Source organism: Lissotriton helveticus, chromosome 1_1, assembly GCF_964261635.1.
Source record: "Lissotriton helveticus chromosome 1_1, aLisHel1.1, whole genome shotgun sequence".
NCBI lineage: Eukaryota > Metazoa > Chordata > Amphibia > Caudata > Salamandridae > Lissotriton > Lissotriton helveticus.
The window spans coordinates 1,882,138,654-1,882,155,253 of NC_136057.1; positions in this window are offsets into that span (position 1 = coordinate 1,882,138,654).

Consider the following 16,600-nt stretch of genomic DNA (forward strand, 5'->3'; position numbering starts at 1 on the left):
GTGCGTGAGATGGTCTAAAAATATTTTTTTCAAAATAAATGAAGATTCATGGATCTGTCACAAATTTACGTGGGGGGCCATGCTGAGCATCACGGGGACCTGCGAATTCCCGAGGTAGGGAAAAAAAACAATATTACTCAATTTGGTACCCAACTTAGGTCCCTCTCACACTCCACTAATACACCCATGGGGTCAGGGTACCTATACCCTGACCCTTTTCGATTCGATTCATAAACTTTTATTCGATTCACAGATAGGTAAATCATAAAAAGTACAGTTTAACAAGTCGAATAGTTGTTATGAATATACATATAAAAATGCAATACAAATAAAATACACATTTTATGGATAAGTAAAAGAAAAAGAGAAGACAATAATTACGGTAATTTAAACAAAGTGTCAGAAATATCAGTTCATATGGTAGAAGGGTCAATCATACAACGTGTTTTTAAACAGGATTTCAAAAAGAGTGCCACACATTTGGCAACATGGGGTGTGTCCAGCAACTGGAGTGCCAGGAAGGCTGGCCGACATGTTCTCAACCCCATACTTCGCAAAAGGGGAATTATCCATCTTTTACGTGGTTGGACAAAAAAGTGACAGAATAAAATGGTGTGGATGTTCGATTCAGTGGATACACCATCGCACGGGCAGCAAGCCAGTTTGTGCGACCAATTTTGCACGTTGGGAAAAGTGACAAGACGGAAAAAGAGGTTAAAACGAAATCTTGTTAGCACAAATTTTTCAAAATTAGTTAGAAAGAAAGATAGATAGGGCTGGATTCCAAAGGTAGATTGTAATGATAACATGTGCAAGTTACTTGGCTTCAGTATCTCAGTATAGAGGCGGAGATGTCTCAGATGGTTCATACAGAGATTTTTCAGCGCCTTTTTACTGATGTCGGACAAGGACAGTGGGTCTGAAAAATAAGTAGCACAGTTCATATCCGTAAAAATTTTTGAAACATATGATAACCAGGGAATTTTTTGCCAGTTTACTAGGGGTAAGGCAATCCTGGAGAAGAGAGCGAGTAAGATGGCAATGAGGGTTTGTCCAAATACGGCGCCATAAAAGAATCGGCTGGCATCTGATGGAATCTGTTATGTAATCAATGCCCAGCTCGATGTGTGAACCGTATATTGGAGCGCTCGAGGGGAGGGCCAGGATATATTTAATAAACCTATTTTGGACTAATTGTAGGCTATCAACCTGGGCATAGCCCCAAACAGGTGCACCATAGGTAGCCACACTATGGCACTTTGGTTGGTAGATTTTTAATAGTTCTTTGGGAGCGGGTTTACCTAGTTTGCGCGAAAAGGAGACCAAGGCTGAGGTTGCTCTTTGAAACTGCATTTTTCTACAGACCACAGCCTGTTTCCAGGCTAGTTGGTCGTCCATTAAAATACCTAGATAGGGGTATTCCCTGGCTCGCTCCAATCTGACCTGTTCTAAGTGGATAGGTTTAGGATGTTTGACTTTAGGACCAAAGTGCATAACAAAAGTTTTGCTCTTGTTGACTTTTAGTCCCAAGGAGGACATGAACTGATTATATTTGTCTACTTGTTTCTGCAACTGTATTAGGGTCCTGGCTAAAATAACGGAATCGTCCGCGTACAGTAAGGCAGGGATTGGGCGATGGTTGATGGTTGGAAGGTCCTGGCATCCCATTAGCAGAGCCTTCTCAACCCCGTTGGTGTAGAGGTTGAAAAGGAATGGGGCCAGGACACAACCCTGCCTTACTCCTCTCGTAACAGGGAAGGAAGATGTTAATTCTCCACCTCGTCCAAACCTTACGCACGCCGTAGCGTCAGAATAGAGCTCGCGCAAGAAGTTGACGAGAGGGGGATCCACTCCGAGATCGTTCAAAATGGACCAAAGCTTGGAGTGGATCACGCAATCGAAGGCCGAACTGAGGTCAATATAGACTACATACAAGTTACCGCGCTTCGCACCTACGTATTTGCCAATTAATAAGGATAGATTTAAAGCCTGTTCTATCGTGCCAAGGCCCTCCTGGAACCCAAACTGGAGATCAGTAAAGATGTTGTTTACCGACGCCCAGTCCTGGAAGGGAAATTGGTCTGTAACATGCAGGGTTATTTCGATCCCCCTTCTTAAAGATCGGCAATAAAATGGAGGAGGACCAGGAATCCAAGAGGCCGTTAGAGGAGACTGCCGCCATCACCTGGGTGACGATTGGAGCCCATAATTCAGTATTATTAATGAAGATGTCCAAAGGGACACCGTCTGGGCCGGGCGCTTTTCCGGTTTTAGAGCGCGTAAAAGCTTGTAAAACCTCGCTTAGACTGAAGTGCAAGTTGATGGGATACGTTGGAATTCCGCCAGGAACAACAGGTGAGGTGCCCAATGATAGGGCTGAGTCTGGGGGCCCCCCAAAGATTTTAGAAAAATGGGACACCCAGAGCTCGGCTGGAACTGCCACATCTAAGTGCTGAGGACTGTTGGCATCTGATAAAAAGGGTGTTTTAATGACGCGCCAAAACTGAGAGCTGTCTTTGACTAGACAGCTAGCGTGTAGTTGGGCCCATAGGTTTTTTTTAAGAGCCTTTTTACAGGTCTGTTGGGCCACCTTGTAATCCTTTCTTAGTTTGGCTATCAGAGATGGATTTCTATTAGTACAGTTTGTAGCCTTTTTTAAGGCTGATAAGGCTTTGCGACAGGCTTTATCGAACCATCCCAAAAAACCTTGAGTGGCAGGTTTATGGTTTCTAGATAGCTCTGAACGCATTACTGATAAAATCTCTGAGAAACTAGATAAAATCAACTGTGGAGAAGAATCTTCAGCGAGACAGTTGTTTATCCATGGGAGGGATTTAGATATGACTTTGGCACTAATAACTCGTGGGTCAATTTTGGACCATTTGACCGAAAAGCCATTCACTCTGTCCATAGCCAATGACTGCTGGGTTAGGTTACTGATCTTGTTAGGTTGCGAGCCACCAAATGGGATGGACAAAGTGATACTATTTGGGTAGTGATCGCTTGAAATGTCAGGGCCCGTATTAAACCGTTGGAGATTGCTTTTTAGCAGTATTGAACATAGGATGAAATCAATAGTGGACAGCATACCCCTGCCATGGAAGGTGGGCTTAAAATCTATTGGGGGATCTACCAAAACGTTGGCGAAATCAAGTTCCATTTCGGCCAAACTATCATTTAGGGCATTACCAAGACAGGAGTGAGTAAAGTGAGTTAGTGGGCAATCATTTTCATCCAGCAAACCACAGATGCCTTTGCTATGGTTAGGACACAATGGAGCATTAAAATCTCCCCCCCAAATTGTGTGACATACAGATGTTGGATGATTATCACGGAATTCATTAATTAGTGAGGAAATTTCTTTTACACATTTAATACAATCAGATGGACTGAGATTATTATAAAAATTGATAAAAAGATATACAGTACTTTTGCTGAATTCAACCGTAATAATTTGGAAATTCGGGGTAAAATGCAGTATAGATGATTTCAACAAAGGTAGAGTGTTACATAAATAGACAGCTAAACCTCCCTTAGATCTGCCGTGAGTAGTGGGACTAGCCGGTGAATGGAACGTAATGTAGCCCTGAAGATGTATCGGGTCTATAGCCCATGTTTCCTGCAAGCAGATTATTTTAAAAGAAGAAACAAGGTCCATCCAGGATTTGATTTTCAGTTTTGAGCGGAGACCCGCTACATTCCAAAATAAAACAGAGAATTGGAGTGAAGAGTGAGTACTCTTGGTGGTGATCTGATTAGGTGCGGTGATGGGTGTAGGTTGACAATATTTCGAAAAAAAAAGAGAAGCAGGTGTGTTAATGATTTGGACATCAGGGGAGGTAGATACAAATTTGTTAGAAATTAGAGATCGTGGGAGTGTGGCCGTAGCAGATAACAAATCTGGTAATGGTACATCTAAAATTGGTACAGCGGAAAAAGATGTACACCGTAATAAGACCGGGGTCTGCACCATATCGCACAGATCTGGGAGGTTAGGTAGTGGGGAAACTGGGATGGAATTTACGTGAGGGTTAGCAGGTGGTGGTCAATCGACCATTTCCAAACAGTCATATCTGTTGGACAATGGGATACCACCCCAGCCAGATGTAGAAAAAACGTCACTCCCCCCATACCTTGGCCTACTATTCCAGTCCCGTCTTGTGTTCCAGTTACCTACTTGGGTCCAGTTCCACTCTGGTCCGTTATTATAATGTTGAACTGGAGGGTAAAAATAAGAGAGTCTTCTAGTGGCAATGCCATCGGAAGTGTATTGAGGGCCCCAGGAGCAAATGTGCTCTAGAGTGTGGATATTAAAAATTAACAATTACACAGTCTCCCTGCAGAGTTTTATGTGTTTTTCCTAACCAGGGAACTCGGCGTACTGATGTAACTCTGTTGTTGGCGTAAGGGGGAAGGGGCCTATTACTTGATAACCAGTGAAGAACCTTATTTCTAAGGGACCAACTAGGTTCGTCCGTGCTTGGATTCAGCTCTGGAACCCCTGTCATAATAACTACAAATGGAGCTGCATCGGGGGGAAGATGAATGGGGGGGGTCCCTTTCCTCCTAGTCCTAATGGTAGCATTTTGTTGGTCACGGGTATTAGGGTGCTTAGAGGTAGGAACAGAAGAGCGAACTAATGAAGAAACAGGGGTAGGAAGGAAAGTGACTACTGGAGTGGGGACATTTACTGTCTTTGGTGGTGGAGGATTGGGCTGAGATGTTACTACTGTGGTAAAGTTGGTAACTGCTGTGGCAGAGCAGTTAGTTGGCGGGACCCTATCTCTGGAATTTTTAAGGATCGGTTTGGGTGCCGGAATTTGGGCTGGTGAGGGCCCTTTAGTTAATTTTATAGATGAGGATAACACATCTAACTGCTTCGCTATGTTAGTGAGGATAAATTCGAAGATAAGACTTAAATAGTGCCCCAATACTGTCAAGAAGGTCGTTATTAAACTCAGAGGGACAACTACTGGAGTCTACATTAGAACTGGGACTGGGGTGGGGGCTAAAAATGAGTGGTGTAGGGGAAAGATTTTGAGTGAGAGTGGGACTGCGAATCCCTTCAATAGACGGGGGAATGGAGGATAATTGAGGGTTAGGATGCGGTGTTTTTGGAGACCTAGTATAAGAGTGGTTGTTAGGCTGTGGACTCCTGATTTGGTGAGGAATCTTCTTTGTCTTTTTATTTTTAGGGATCGCACCCTCCCTAATTCCCCGTATGTCAGTAGAAATAGGATCAACCCGACTTGGGCTAGTGAAAAGAGCTGGGGTTTGCTCTAGGGAGGGAGAGAGTTGTGATTGCTGGAGGGCCGAAAGCTCAAGTGAGACTGATAGGTCCACTGTGGCTGGAACAGAAGGAGGGTCAGCGTGATCCACTAGAAGTATAGCGGGAGCAGGAGGGTTAACGGGGGACTTGACTGTCGCCAGTGCGCCCAGTGAGGAGTGCTTGGCGGCGTTCAAATCCTGAGAAACCCTCCGCTCCAGGAGCAGCACGCCCTGGTTTATGGCATCATTTGCCTTAGCGATGAATTGGTCAATTGGGCCGGTGGTTTGGGCCAAGCGAAGGGCTTTATTGCTCCTGGTACCCCTCGGGGACATACTTTAACAGAATAACAGATCTAAATACAAAACCTGGTAATAATAGCAAATGGTAAATAGTATGGCCCAGTCCAGTTTTGCCCTGGCTTGAACGGGCTTAAACGGGCCCGCCCTTGGCCCGGGCTTCGCCCGTGCCTCGTCCCGCACGCGTCCCGCGTCGCGGGGAGAAGTCCGTCAGTAATGACCGTACAGGCGGTGGGCGTGGCCGCCGGGGGAAGAGGCACCAGCTGCGCAAGTTTGGGATTGCTGGTCCTCGCAGTCCCCCGGTCGGTGTAGTTCTAATGGCCCCTCAAGCCTCGACCCACAGTGCTCTCAGCTGGGAGCAGTGAGTACTTCTGCCGAATGCAGAAGGCGCTCCCACCAGCGAGTGCAGACGAGTGGGGAGGCGAGCAGTTCCACAGGGCGAGAGAAAGAGTATTTTACACCAGGTCCTCGGGTCAGTAATCAGATTCCAAGTATGAGCGGCACCCGCGAAGCGGGTGTCGCGAAAGGTAAAGGGCTGCAGGCGGTGGGCGTGGCCGCCGGGGGAAGAGGCACCAGCTGCGCAAGTTTGGGATTGCTGGTCCTCGCAGTCCCCCGGTCGGTGTAGTTCTAATGGCCCCTCAAGCCTCGACCCACAGTGCTCTCAGCTGGGAGCAGTGAGTACTTCTGCCGAATGCAGAAGGCGCTCCCACCAGCGAGTGCAGACGAGTGGGTAGGCGAGCAGTTCCACAGGGCGAGAGAAAGAGTATTTTACACCAGGTCCTCGGGTCAGTAATCAGATTCCAAGTATGAGCGACCCTTTTCATTATTTTACCAAACAACTGTAAGTCCCTGGGGCCACTCACGATACCTAAAATGAAAGCCGCAACCTCCCATTCAAGTTGCAGTCAGTCAATCACGGCATTGCTGGTGGTGCGTGACTTTGCAGATTTACAGCAGGGGATTTGGTGAGGGGCTATGTCGCTAGATATACAATTTTGATGTTCATTTAATAACTCCACAACTACTGAACAGATTTACCCACATAACGAAAAGGGCTCTTTCTGGAAATGGAGATACCTCTCTGCCATATTTGGTGTAATTCTGTCCAGTAGTTCGGGCTGTAGTTGTGTTCAAAATCCATATAAGAAATTGCATGGGAAACCCACATTTTTTAACCCTCCCCCTTTTTCTTGGCCCCGTTTGACGAATCATTCCAAAACTTTCCATACAGTGACACTTTGTTATGCCCCCACAATGCACTGCTTATGTTCTCACATATTACATGGTTAGTGACATCACTGACATATTTGAGTTGTCAAAAGTGGTGTCACTGACCATGTCATGAGTGATGTAATATGTGAGGTCATAAGCAGTGCATTGCGAGGCATAAGTTATAGTTAGTTCAAGTAACTATAACTGCTGACTCTCACTGGTTTTGTACAAGTGAAATGTGGGACTAACTATGACATTCCTGTAACCGTTGTCTTTTTTTCAGTGAATTTCTAAGGTTTTTTAAATTATATTTCCTAACTATAATGTCCCTGTAACCTTTGTTTTTTTCAGTGAATACCCCCCGAGGGGTGAAACATAGCGGTTCCTATTTGGAAGTGAACTATGTCTGAGAGGCTTAAGAATATTTACGGTCCCCACATATCTTCGGAAGAGACAGGATCTGATCTCGACTGGATCGGGTTTGGACTTTAGTACAGATAATGATCACCTGAATGAACAAGGATCAACCACCGTTCGCAATGAAATCTGACTAAATATGAAATTTCACTTGTGTTATTGGGACTTTCATTTTGCCCTATCTTGGGACTGAATTATGATCAGGTCAGGATTGACCTTTTTTATTAGAAAATTAAAGCTGATTAAAATTCATAAACTGGCAAACCCAAATCAAATGTTATTTCTAGAGGATCAGTCACCTTCGATTTGCAGATTGGGAAGGTCGAGGGACTAATGGTGTTAAAAGCTCTATACGAAAAAAGTAAAGGTGTAGATTACAACATAGAACTAGAACAAGTGTTGGAATCATTGGGAATTGATACAAGAACAGCCAGTGATAGTGACTTTAGGTCAAAGTCACTGATAATACCAACCACTCCGCATGATAACTTGGTTGTGTTTCAGAAGATAAGGGTGTAAATGAGTTGAGTTCACTGAGGAAAAACGATGGTCACAATACTGATAATCTAACTCCTGACCAAAGGAAGTGAGAATGACACCTCCATAGTAATAAAAAGCTCAGACAAAGGAGGTAATTTTGTAGTAATGGATTCTAGCTAATATGAGCATGCTGTGAAATCATTACAATGGATGAATACACAACCTCTGTACAGGTTTTTAAAACCAATCGAGAGCTCGGGGGATGAAGGAGTGTTAGAATGTGATGAAATATGTGTTTAAGGTCAGAACATTCTAGAATACAATCATTTTAAGTTTTACCCTTGGTCCACAAAAGTATTACAAATCCCCCTGGGAGGCCAATTGTCTCTTCAAATGAAAGCTTTTTAGAAAATACTGCCATATAAATTGAAACCTTTGTGTTCCCTTTTGTGAAGAACCTCCCTGCTTATTGTAAGGACAGAGTTGATTTTTTCACAAAAATCCACAACTTAGTCAGGGCAGATTCTTATTTGATGATATCACTGGATATGACTTCGCTTTAAAAGGGAGTGGACCATGCGTTTGGAACACTTGCTTGCGCAACATTTTGGAAAACTAGACCAGCGTTTTACCTTGAACATAATATGATGCTAATCAATATGATTCAGACCTGTTTGAAAGAAAACATAGTCATGCACGATGGGGCCCTGTGTCGACAGAAGGTTGGTACCGGGATGGGCACCTGCTTCACCCCCAGCTTTGCCAATTTGGTGATGGGCTGGTTGGTGAAGCAGGTGGCCTGGGCGGATGACAATCAAGAGTTTGTGCAGAATGTTTTAATATGGACACGTCATATAGCTTACTTCTTTTTATTATGGAATGGCACACAAGAAAGGGCATATGAATATGGTGCCAGGCTAAATATTAATCCTTTAAGTCTAAGGTTTACGGTGTCGATGAGTTCAGAAGAAATTACTTTTCTGGATATAACATTGAAGGTATAGGAAGGCAACATATAAACTTTTGTACATTGTAAAGACTCAGCAGGGCTTTGCTTTTTAAAATGCAATCTTCCAAGAATATTAAGGAAAGCATCCCCTATAGGGAAACCCTAAGACTAAAAAGAATATGCAGTCAGGATGAGGAATTCACTAAACAGTTGACATGGATAAGAGGGAGATTTTATAAAAGAGGTTATACTTCAAAGCCATGAACACAGCAGCCAAAAAAACAAACAAATTGACTAGGGACCAATTGTTATACACCCATTTGTAAGTAAGCCTGATAAGGTAGCTTCAAAGGTACGATTTATCACTTGTTACAATTCCATGTCTTATAAAATAAGACATGTGATGGGTAAACATTGGCCAATAGTAAAGAGTGATTCAGTGATAGAACAAGAATTACCAATGATTCCCCCTATAACATATAGAAAAGGGAGTACTCTCAAAGATGAATTAACTCACAGCTATTTTTCAAAAGCTCAAAAATCTGAGACATAGTTATCTAAAGCTAAGGTTTTTTTAAGTGTTGACACTGCAAGGCTTGTAACACTGTCTCTAACAAAATGGAATATGCCACCTCGTATGAATATAAAGAAAAATAAACAGCTTCTACAATTGTAGTTCGGATCACTGTGTGTATTGGTCTGTCCATGCTCCCTCATGTGTGTGGGAGCACTATTTTTTCCCTTAGGGAAATTATTATTAGAATATCACAGGGCAATAAGGAATATATTTTACTTACCCTGTGGCCAGAAATGTTTATGAAAAACACATAGTGATCCAGAAAAGCTAGCTTTCTTTGTGGTAGACAGAATACCCATCAATGTGAGATGTGGCAACAGAGTCATGCAATTGAGACTTCTATAATCAAGATATATTCTAGATCTAGATAAAGTTTCCTGTAGGCTTGGAAGGAGAGGAGGAGTTGGAAGTACATGTGGGATAAACCACCATTTTAAATTCAGGTTTTCGAACTTTAGCTGTGATGAGTGAGATTTCTCAAATGAGAACACGTTTATCTATTTGGTTGCTAGACATTTTAAGGAGGTGTTGCATTTTTAAGCCATTTATAACCTCAGCATAGTTATATAGATTACTTATAGCTGTTATGTCACAATTTGCACATTATTTACGCTGTTATGTAAACTGTAGATTAGGCACTTTATATGAATTTGCTGCTATGATATGTTATTTTAACATTTATGTGGTGCTATGCAAGATGGATTTCTGTTGCTGCTATAATAGCAATATTTTGCACACTTCCTCTTTGGCAGTTGTGAATAAAAGCCTTGAATATTGCATAGGTTACTGCAAACAAGAGGTTGGTATAATTTGCACATTTCCTGTATACTTGAAACTGCTATCTATGTTAAGATATTTGATGGCATCAGAAGTACCACTGTGATATGTCATTTTAACATTTATGTCGGAATACATAAGATGGATTTCTGTTATTATAATAACTGCGTTACTTTACACTTTTTCTTTCCTCTCTTTATCAGTTATATATACATCCAAAAATTTTATTATTGAAGAGGTTACCACGGGTAGAGTGTTGGCTAAATTTGCATATTCCTTGAACTTTTGAAATGGCTATTTGAGCATAGTAATCTGCTGGAATTGTGACTAAGATGATTTCTTCTAATTGTGGTTGAAAAAGTAAAAATGTAATATAGGGGGCAATGTGGATGCTATTTAGAATTGAAAATTGGAATATTGAGATGATTGTGATAAGGACACTAGCCCGATATGAGTTTGAGCTGCCTCCATCTCTAGTAAGCAAAAAGAACAATTGATAGACGGAATGCTGAAACAATGTCAAACATTCACCCCCACTACAGAAATCTGGAACTAAATCCAGCCAAATGAAAATCAGTCTTGACCCTACTCCCATGGGAACAGTCCAGCCCAAACTGCCAGGCCAAAACCTCCCTGTGCCGGAAACCAGAATTCTGGGACTCGTTTCAGGATATCAGCTCTCATCAGCCAGCTAGCCTGACCCCAGTGGTATGGGTAGCCTGGGACCCACATCTGGGCACACTCTTCCTACTTAGGATGATGAATGCAAAAAGAACAATTGATAAACGGATTGCATGATACCCTGAAACCGGTCCCAGCATCAGTAATGTCACTGACCATGTCATGAGTGATGTAATATGTGAGGCCATTAGCAGTGCATTGCAAGGGCGTGAGTTATAGTTAGCTCACTAACTATAACGGCTGAATTTCACTGTCTTTGTATGAATGAAACCTGAGCCTAACTATAATGTCCCTGTACCCTTTGTTTTTTTCAGTGAATTTCTAAGTTTTTTTTAAATACTAATTCCTAACTATAGCATCCCTGTAACCTTTGTTTTTTACAGTGAATTTCTATGGTTTTTTAAGTAGTAGTCACGTTTGCAGAGTGGAGAAAGGGGACGGGCCTCTGACCCGCTCTCAGGAACCCCGCTATGTAGACTTGCAGGCGGTAGCATAAGGGTTTCTTGGCCCTCAAGTTCCCTCAGGAGCGAAGTGGACTTCATCCCCAACCAGTGGTGTATTAGAGGCCGCGTTTGCATAGTGGTGGAGAAAGGGGATGTGGCCTCCATAGACCTCTTAGCAATGCCGCTGTGTGGGACTTACTGGAGGTAACAGAGGGGTAGTTGGCCCCCTAGGACATCCTTGAGAGGCAACTACCCCTTCCTGTTGCCTCCAGTAAGTCCCACACAGTAGGATTGCTGAGAGGCTGTTGGAGGTAATGCCCCCTTTCTCTACCATTCTGCAAACACTCTTCCTGGCACATTACTATTTGGGGAGGATGTCCCCTTGGCTCCTGAGGGTCCCTGGGGCAAACTACCCCTCCTGTTACCTCCAGTAAGTCCCACGGTTTACGGGGATGGCCTCCCCGCATTCTACACAATGTTTATGTGCCCCAGGGAGGTGGCAATCCTCGGGGCAGCAGGGGCTGAGGGAGTCCCTGAAAGACACCCCACCATATTTAGGGGGGGGTCAGGGTATTTCTACCCTGCCCCCTTTTCTTTCTTTTTTACTTTGTTTGTGGGACTCGGCTTGGAGTGTTGGCAGCCACTGAAATTTTAGTTGGATCTGGGAGTTCATTGCAATGACTTGCATCGCCAGATATCTATATTTTTTAAGTTAAATATCTGAAGAAAGCACAAAAAGCACGCTTTCTTGACAAACATCTAGCTTGCTGACAAATTTGGAGTCATTCCGTTCAGTGGTTCGGTTATAGTCATGTTCAAAAAATGAAAAATACCCATAGATAACATGGGGAAAACACGTTTTGGCACTCCCCTTTTTTTTCGGCCCCCCACTTGGCAGATCATTTGAAACTTTCAACACAGCAGCTGAACCAAAAAGAGGACGTTTTGTGAACATTTTGTGAAGCTTTGTCAAGTGGCACCAAAATTATTGGCAAAAAAGACCCATGTTTCCATTGAAAAACTTTGGTCCTAACTATAACCACCTACTGGAAACCGGCAGTAAGTAATATATATATAAATACTGCCACCTCATCAGGAATGATTCAATACTTAGTGAGGTAGCTCCACGGAGGCGGGCCATTACTTGCAGCTGAGCTAGGTCAATGAGATAAGACTGGTGGGAAGCAGTTCTGAGAGTAGAAAAGAGCTCAAAAACGCCTAGCTGACAGTGAGAAAAGGGTTCCAAAAGTGTAGTAGGTGCAAAGCATGTCAGCACAGAAAAAGCACAACACAATACATCTCTCCCCTCACATCACATACCAAATTCATCAAGGGACAGTATATTTGTGAGACTGAGTATGCTGTCTACACGTTGAAATGCCCATGTTGGTTGGCCTACATTGGAAATACAATCTTGCCTGTACATAAAAGAATTCTACAACATCTTAGAGACATCATAAATCAAGATCAGGGTTACCTGTTAGCACGGCACTTTGAGAAATACCATAAGGGGAACACAGAAGATCTTACATATTTTGTCCTAGATGCAGTTCCCAAGAATGTGTGAGGAGACGATAGGGTAAAAAAGTTGAGGCAACTGGAGTCGAGATATACTATTGTATTAAATATCAAGACTCCCGGAGGCCTTAACATGGAAGAAGATCTGTATACACATTTATAGATGGCTTGTATGGTGCTGTGTCATAAGAAGATCTCCCATAGGTCTCAGAAGAACATATAAAAGACATTGTTAAGGAATATGGTGTTGTAGATTCATTTTTAAATGGTTAGCTTTAATATTGGTGATAGTCCATGACATATAAAGTCAGTGATGTTATGGTGAGTGATTAGCACATGGCACTTTTATCTTTTACATATATGCGGTTTAAAGTAGGGTTCTGGTAGAGAGGCATGAATGTAGATGATGGCCTGCATTTAGCAGCCAGTCTTAAGATAAGATTTGCCCACTTGGGCTTAATTTGTTGGAGGTTGAGAGGAAAAAAACATTAATTTATTTTGGAGGGCAAGACCTGCAATTTCTAGCAGATATATTCATAGACAATTAGAACCTCACTGTTCAGGTTTGAAGAATTCTGGGTAATGCTTTTTAGCAATGTTTTGTAGAATTTGAAACATTTCTTAGGACTGTCTGTTCTTAGAATTGAGTGCTGCTAAGTAGGTTTTATCCATTTTATTTAATGGTGTTATCTGTTTATCTCCATGATGAATTAATTATCTTCATGATGAATTAATATATATATTTTCTTTATAGTGGCTGCCACTGCCGTACGTTTCAAGTGCCTGAATGAAACACTACTGTGCTTGCCAATTTGAGTGAGTTTGCCACAGTCTGTTTGCTCTGTCCATGGACACATGGGTGGTTGTTTATTTTAAATATGTGAAAAAGATGACGTCTCACCATCAGTGAACAAGGCTAAGGATAGCTGAAACATGTTTGATGTGAGGTCGCAATTAAGGACATTTTTAATCCCACCTATGTGTGTCATCGTCGTCTGTGGAGGCTTTCAACAAGGAGGAAGGGAAGCCATATACACAAATACATGTATATCTATATATCTATCTATATCTATCTATCTATATATCTATCTATCTATCTATCTATCTATCTATTCACTGAAAAAAACATAGGTTTCAGGAGTTATATAGTTAGGAATTAGCTTTTAAAAAACCTTTGAAATTCACTCAAAAAACTATACGTTTTAGTGGTGTTATAGTTAGCTGGACATTTTACTCATACAAAACCATTGAAATTGCTCCTATATAGTTAGTTGTACTAACTATATTTCGCGCACCCGCAATCCACTGCTGATGATGTCACATATTAGATCATTCATGACATGGTCAGTGACATCACTGATGACATCTCAAATGACATCACTGATGACATCACTGATGACATCATCCAGTGAATGTGGTTTGCTTCATTATTTAAATATGAATTATATATATAGCAATTTGCATTGAAGAATAAGTGGATATATATAAATAAATATTTGGATGGAGGATTTAGTAGCAGTGTAATTGATTGTTTACTTGACCAATTTATAATGTCTCACTAAATATAGTGGATAGTGACTAAACTGTGTGAATATCTGTATCACTTTGTCAGTTGTTGTGTAAACTGATTCTACAGTTGGTTACTAGCTATGTGAAAGTCTATATTAGTTATTGATTAGTTAACTGAGTATTTGTATGGGAGTGTGAAAGTGTGTGTGGTTCGGTTGGGGGGGGGTGACTGTCCAAAGATGTGTGAATAGTTGATTCAGTAGATATTTGAAGTTAAAACTAACATGTTCTAACAGTTGTTTGGGTGAGTGAATATCTTTATGGGTGTGGTGATGAGCAAATATATTTCTCAATGGTACAGGTCCAACAAACTAGAAAAATAAAAGGCAGTGTATGTGTCAGTTGTATATAAATAAGTATACATAAGACACAATGATTGTGTGAGTGACTGTATGGATAACTTTACTTGTAATAATGATTTTATAATTCACTAAGTATGACTTACTATCTAAATGAATAGAAGAAGTGGTGTTTGTATAAGTGTTTTGCTAAGTAAATATGTAAGTGTGATCCATTGTTTGCATAAGTGAGTAGGATGACTTCATATGTGAATAGGATGCGTGCTGTTGTTTAATGTCGATATAGATGTATAAGTATTTTTGATAGTGTTCTATTGTTCATTGACAGCATGTATGAGTGAATCCATAGGTAAGTGATTAGATGTGTGTATACATCTATGAATCACTGAGTGGATTTTTAGATACTTGTATTGCTGTGACAATGGATTTAAATATGATACTCTGTATTTTACAAAGAGTGATGAAAAATTGTAATAGTGTATGAAAAGGTGTATGTGATTGTCACGTGGATGATGTCATCAGTGATGTCATTTGAGATGTCATCAGTGATGTCACTGACCATGTCATGAATGATCTAATATGTGACATCATCAGCAGTGGATTGCGGGTGCGCGAAATATAGTTAGTACAACTAACTATATAGGAGCAATTTCAATGGTTTTGTATGAGTAAAATGTCCAGCTAACTATAACACCACTAAAACTTATAGTTTTTTGAGTGAATTTCAAAGGTTTTTTAAAAGCTAATTCCTAACTATATAACTCCTGAAATCCATGTTTTTTTCAGTGAATTTCAAAGGTTTTTTAAATGCTAATTCCTAACTATATAAGGCCTGAAACCTATGGTTTTTTCAGTGAATTTGCAAGGTTTTTTAAATGCTAATTCCTAACTATATAAGGCCTGAAACCTATGGTTTTTTCAGTGAATTTCAAAGGTTTTTTAAATGCTAATTCCTAACTATATAAGGCCTGAAACCTATGGTTTTTTTCAGTGAATTTGCAAGTTTTTTTTAAATGATAATTCCTAACTATATAAGGCCTGAAACCTATGGTTTTTTTAGTGAATCTCAAATGCCTGCTTTGCTAACAGAGTTTTTAAGCACAGGCTCTTTTGTCTCTGGTGGCCATCTACCTCTCTACCTCTACACCTCTACCTCTCTACCTCTCTCTACACGCACACATATACACATATATATATGCATATATATGCATATGCATTTATATATATGTATGTGTATATATATATATATATATACATACATATATAAACATATATAATCTGCATATCCATATAAATACAAATATAAATGCATGCATACATATACATATATGCATACATATGCATGTTATTTACATGAAAGTTTTAAAAACACTAATAAAAGCAAAGCTAAAAAAGCCACCTCATTACAAACAGAATGGCTTTAACTTAAATGAGGGCGAGATCTATTGCATTTTCAATGCTTGTTTGGTTCCATCAAGAAGGCATTCAGATGTGTCACACATTTGCCATAAATTCTGAATGTTAGCACTCTAGTTGCTCATTAGATCACTGTAGTAAAGCTACTGCTCACCAGGGAAGTCTGCTGCTGGTATTCAAAGTGCATGTGTCAGTCTGCATGTCTGAATTTCTTTAATGAAATAGAAGAGGATTTGAGAAGTCACTCAAAATGTGCCCTAATTTTTCTTTCTTCAGCACTAATCATAATTTCTATGGCAAAATGAACCCCCTCATTTTGTTCCTTTGCAAATTAAATGTTTTAAGTGTTAACACTTTATTGCAATCAAGATGACTTCAGGTGTGCCATACTTTTGTCATAAGTAAGACTGTTAGCGCTCTAGTTGTTCTTTAGAACACTCTGGGACATTCTGTCATTGGGCTATAGTTGGGCTACGTCTGGCTGATATTTGGGCTACATTTGTTTTTTTTGTCTCTGGTGGCCATCTTTGGGCTACATTGGGCTACATTGGGCTACATTTGGGCTCTAACATATATATAGCCCAATGTAGCCCAATATATATTTTTTCAAAGTTAATTTTCGTAAAAACCACTGGAGCACATATCTTGAGACATAGCAAAGGCACATCGGGCTACCAGTCCCTACAATTTTGCAAAG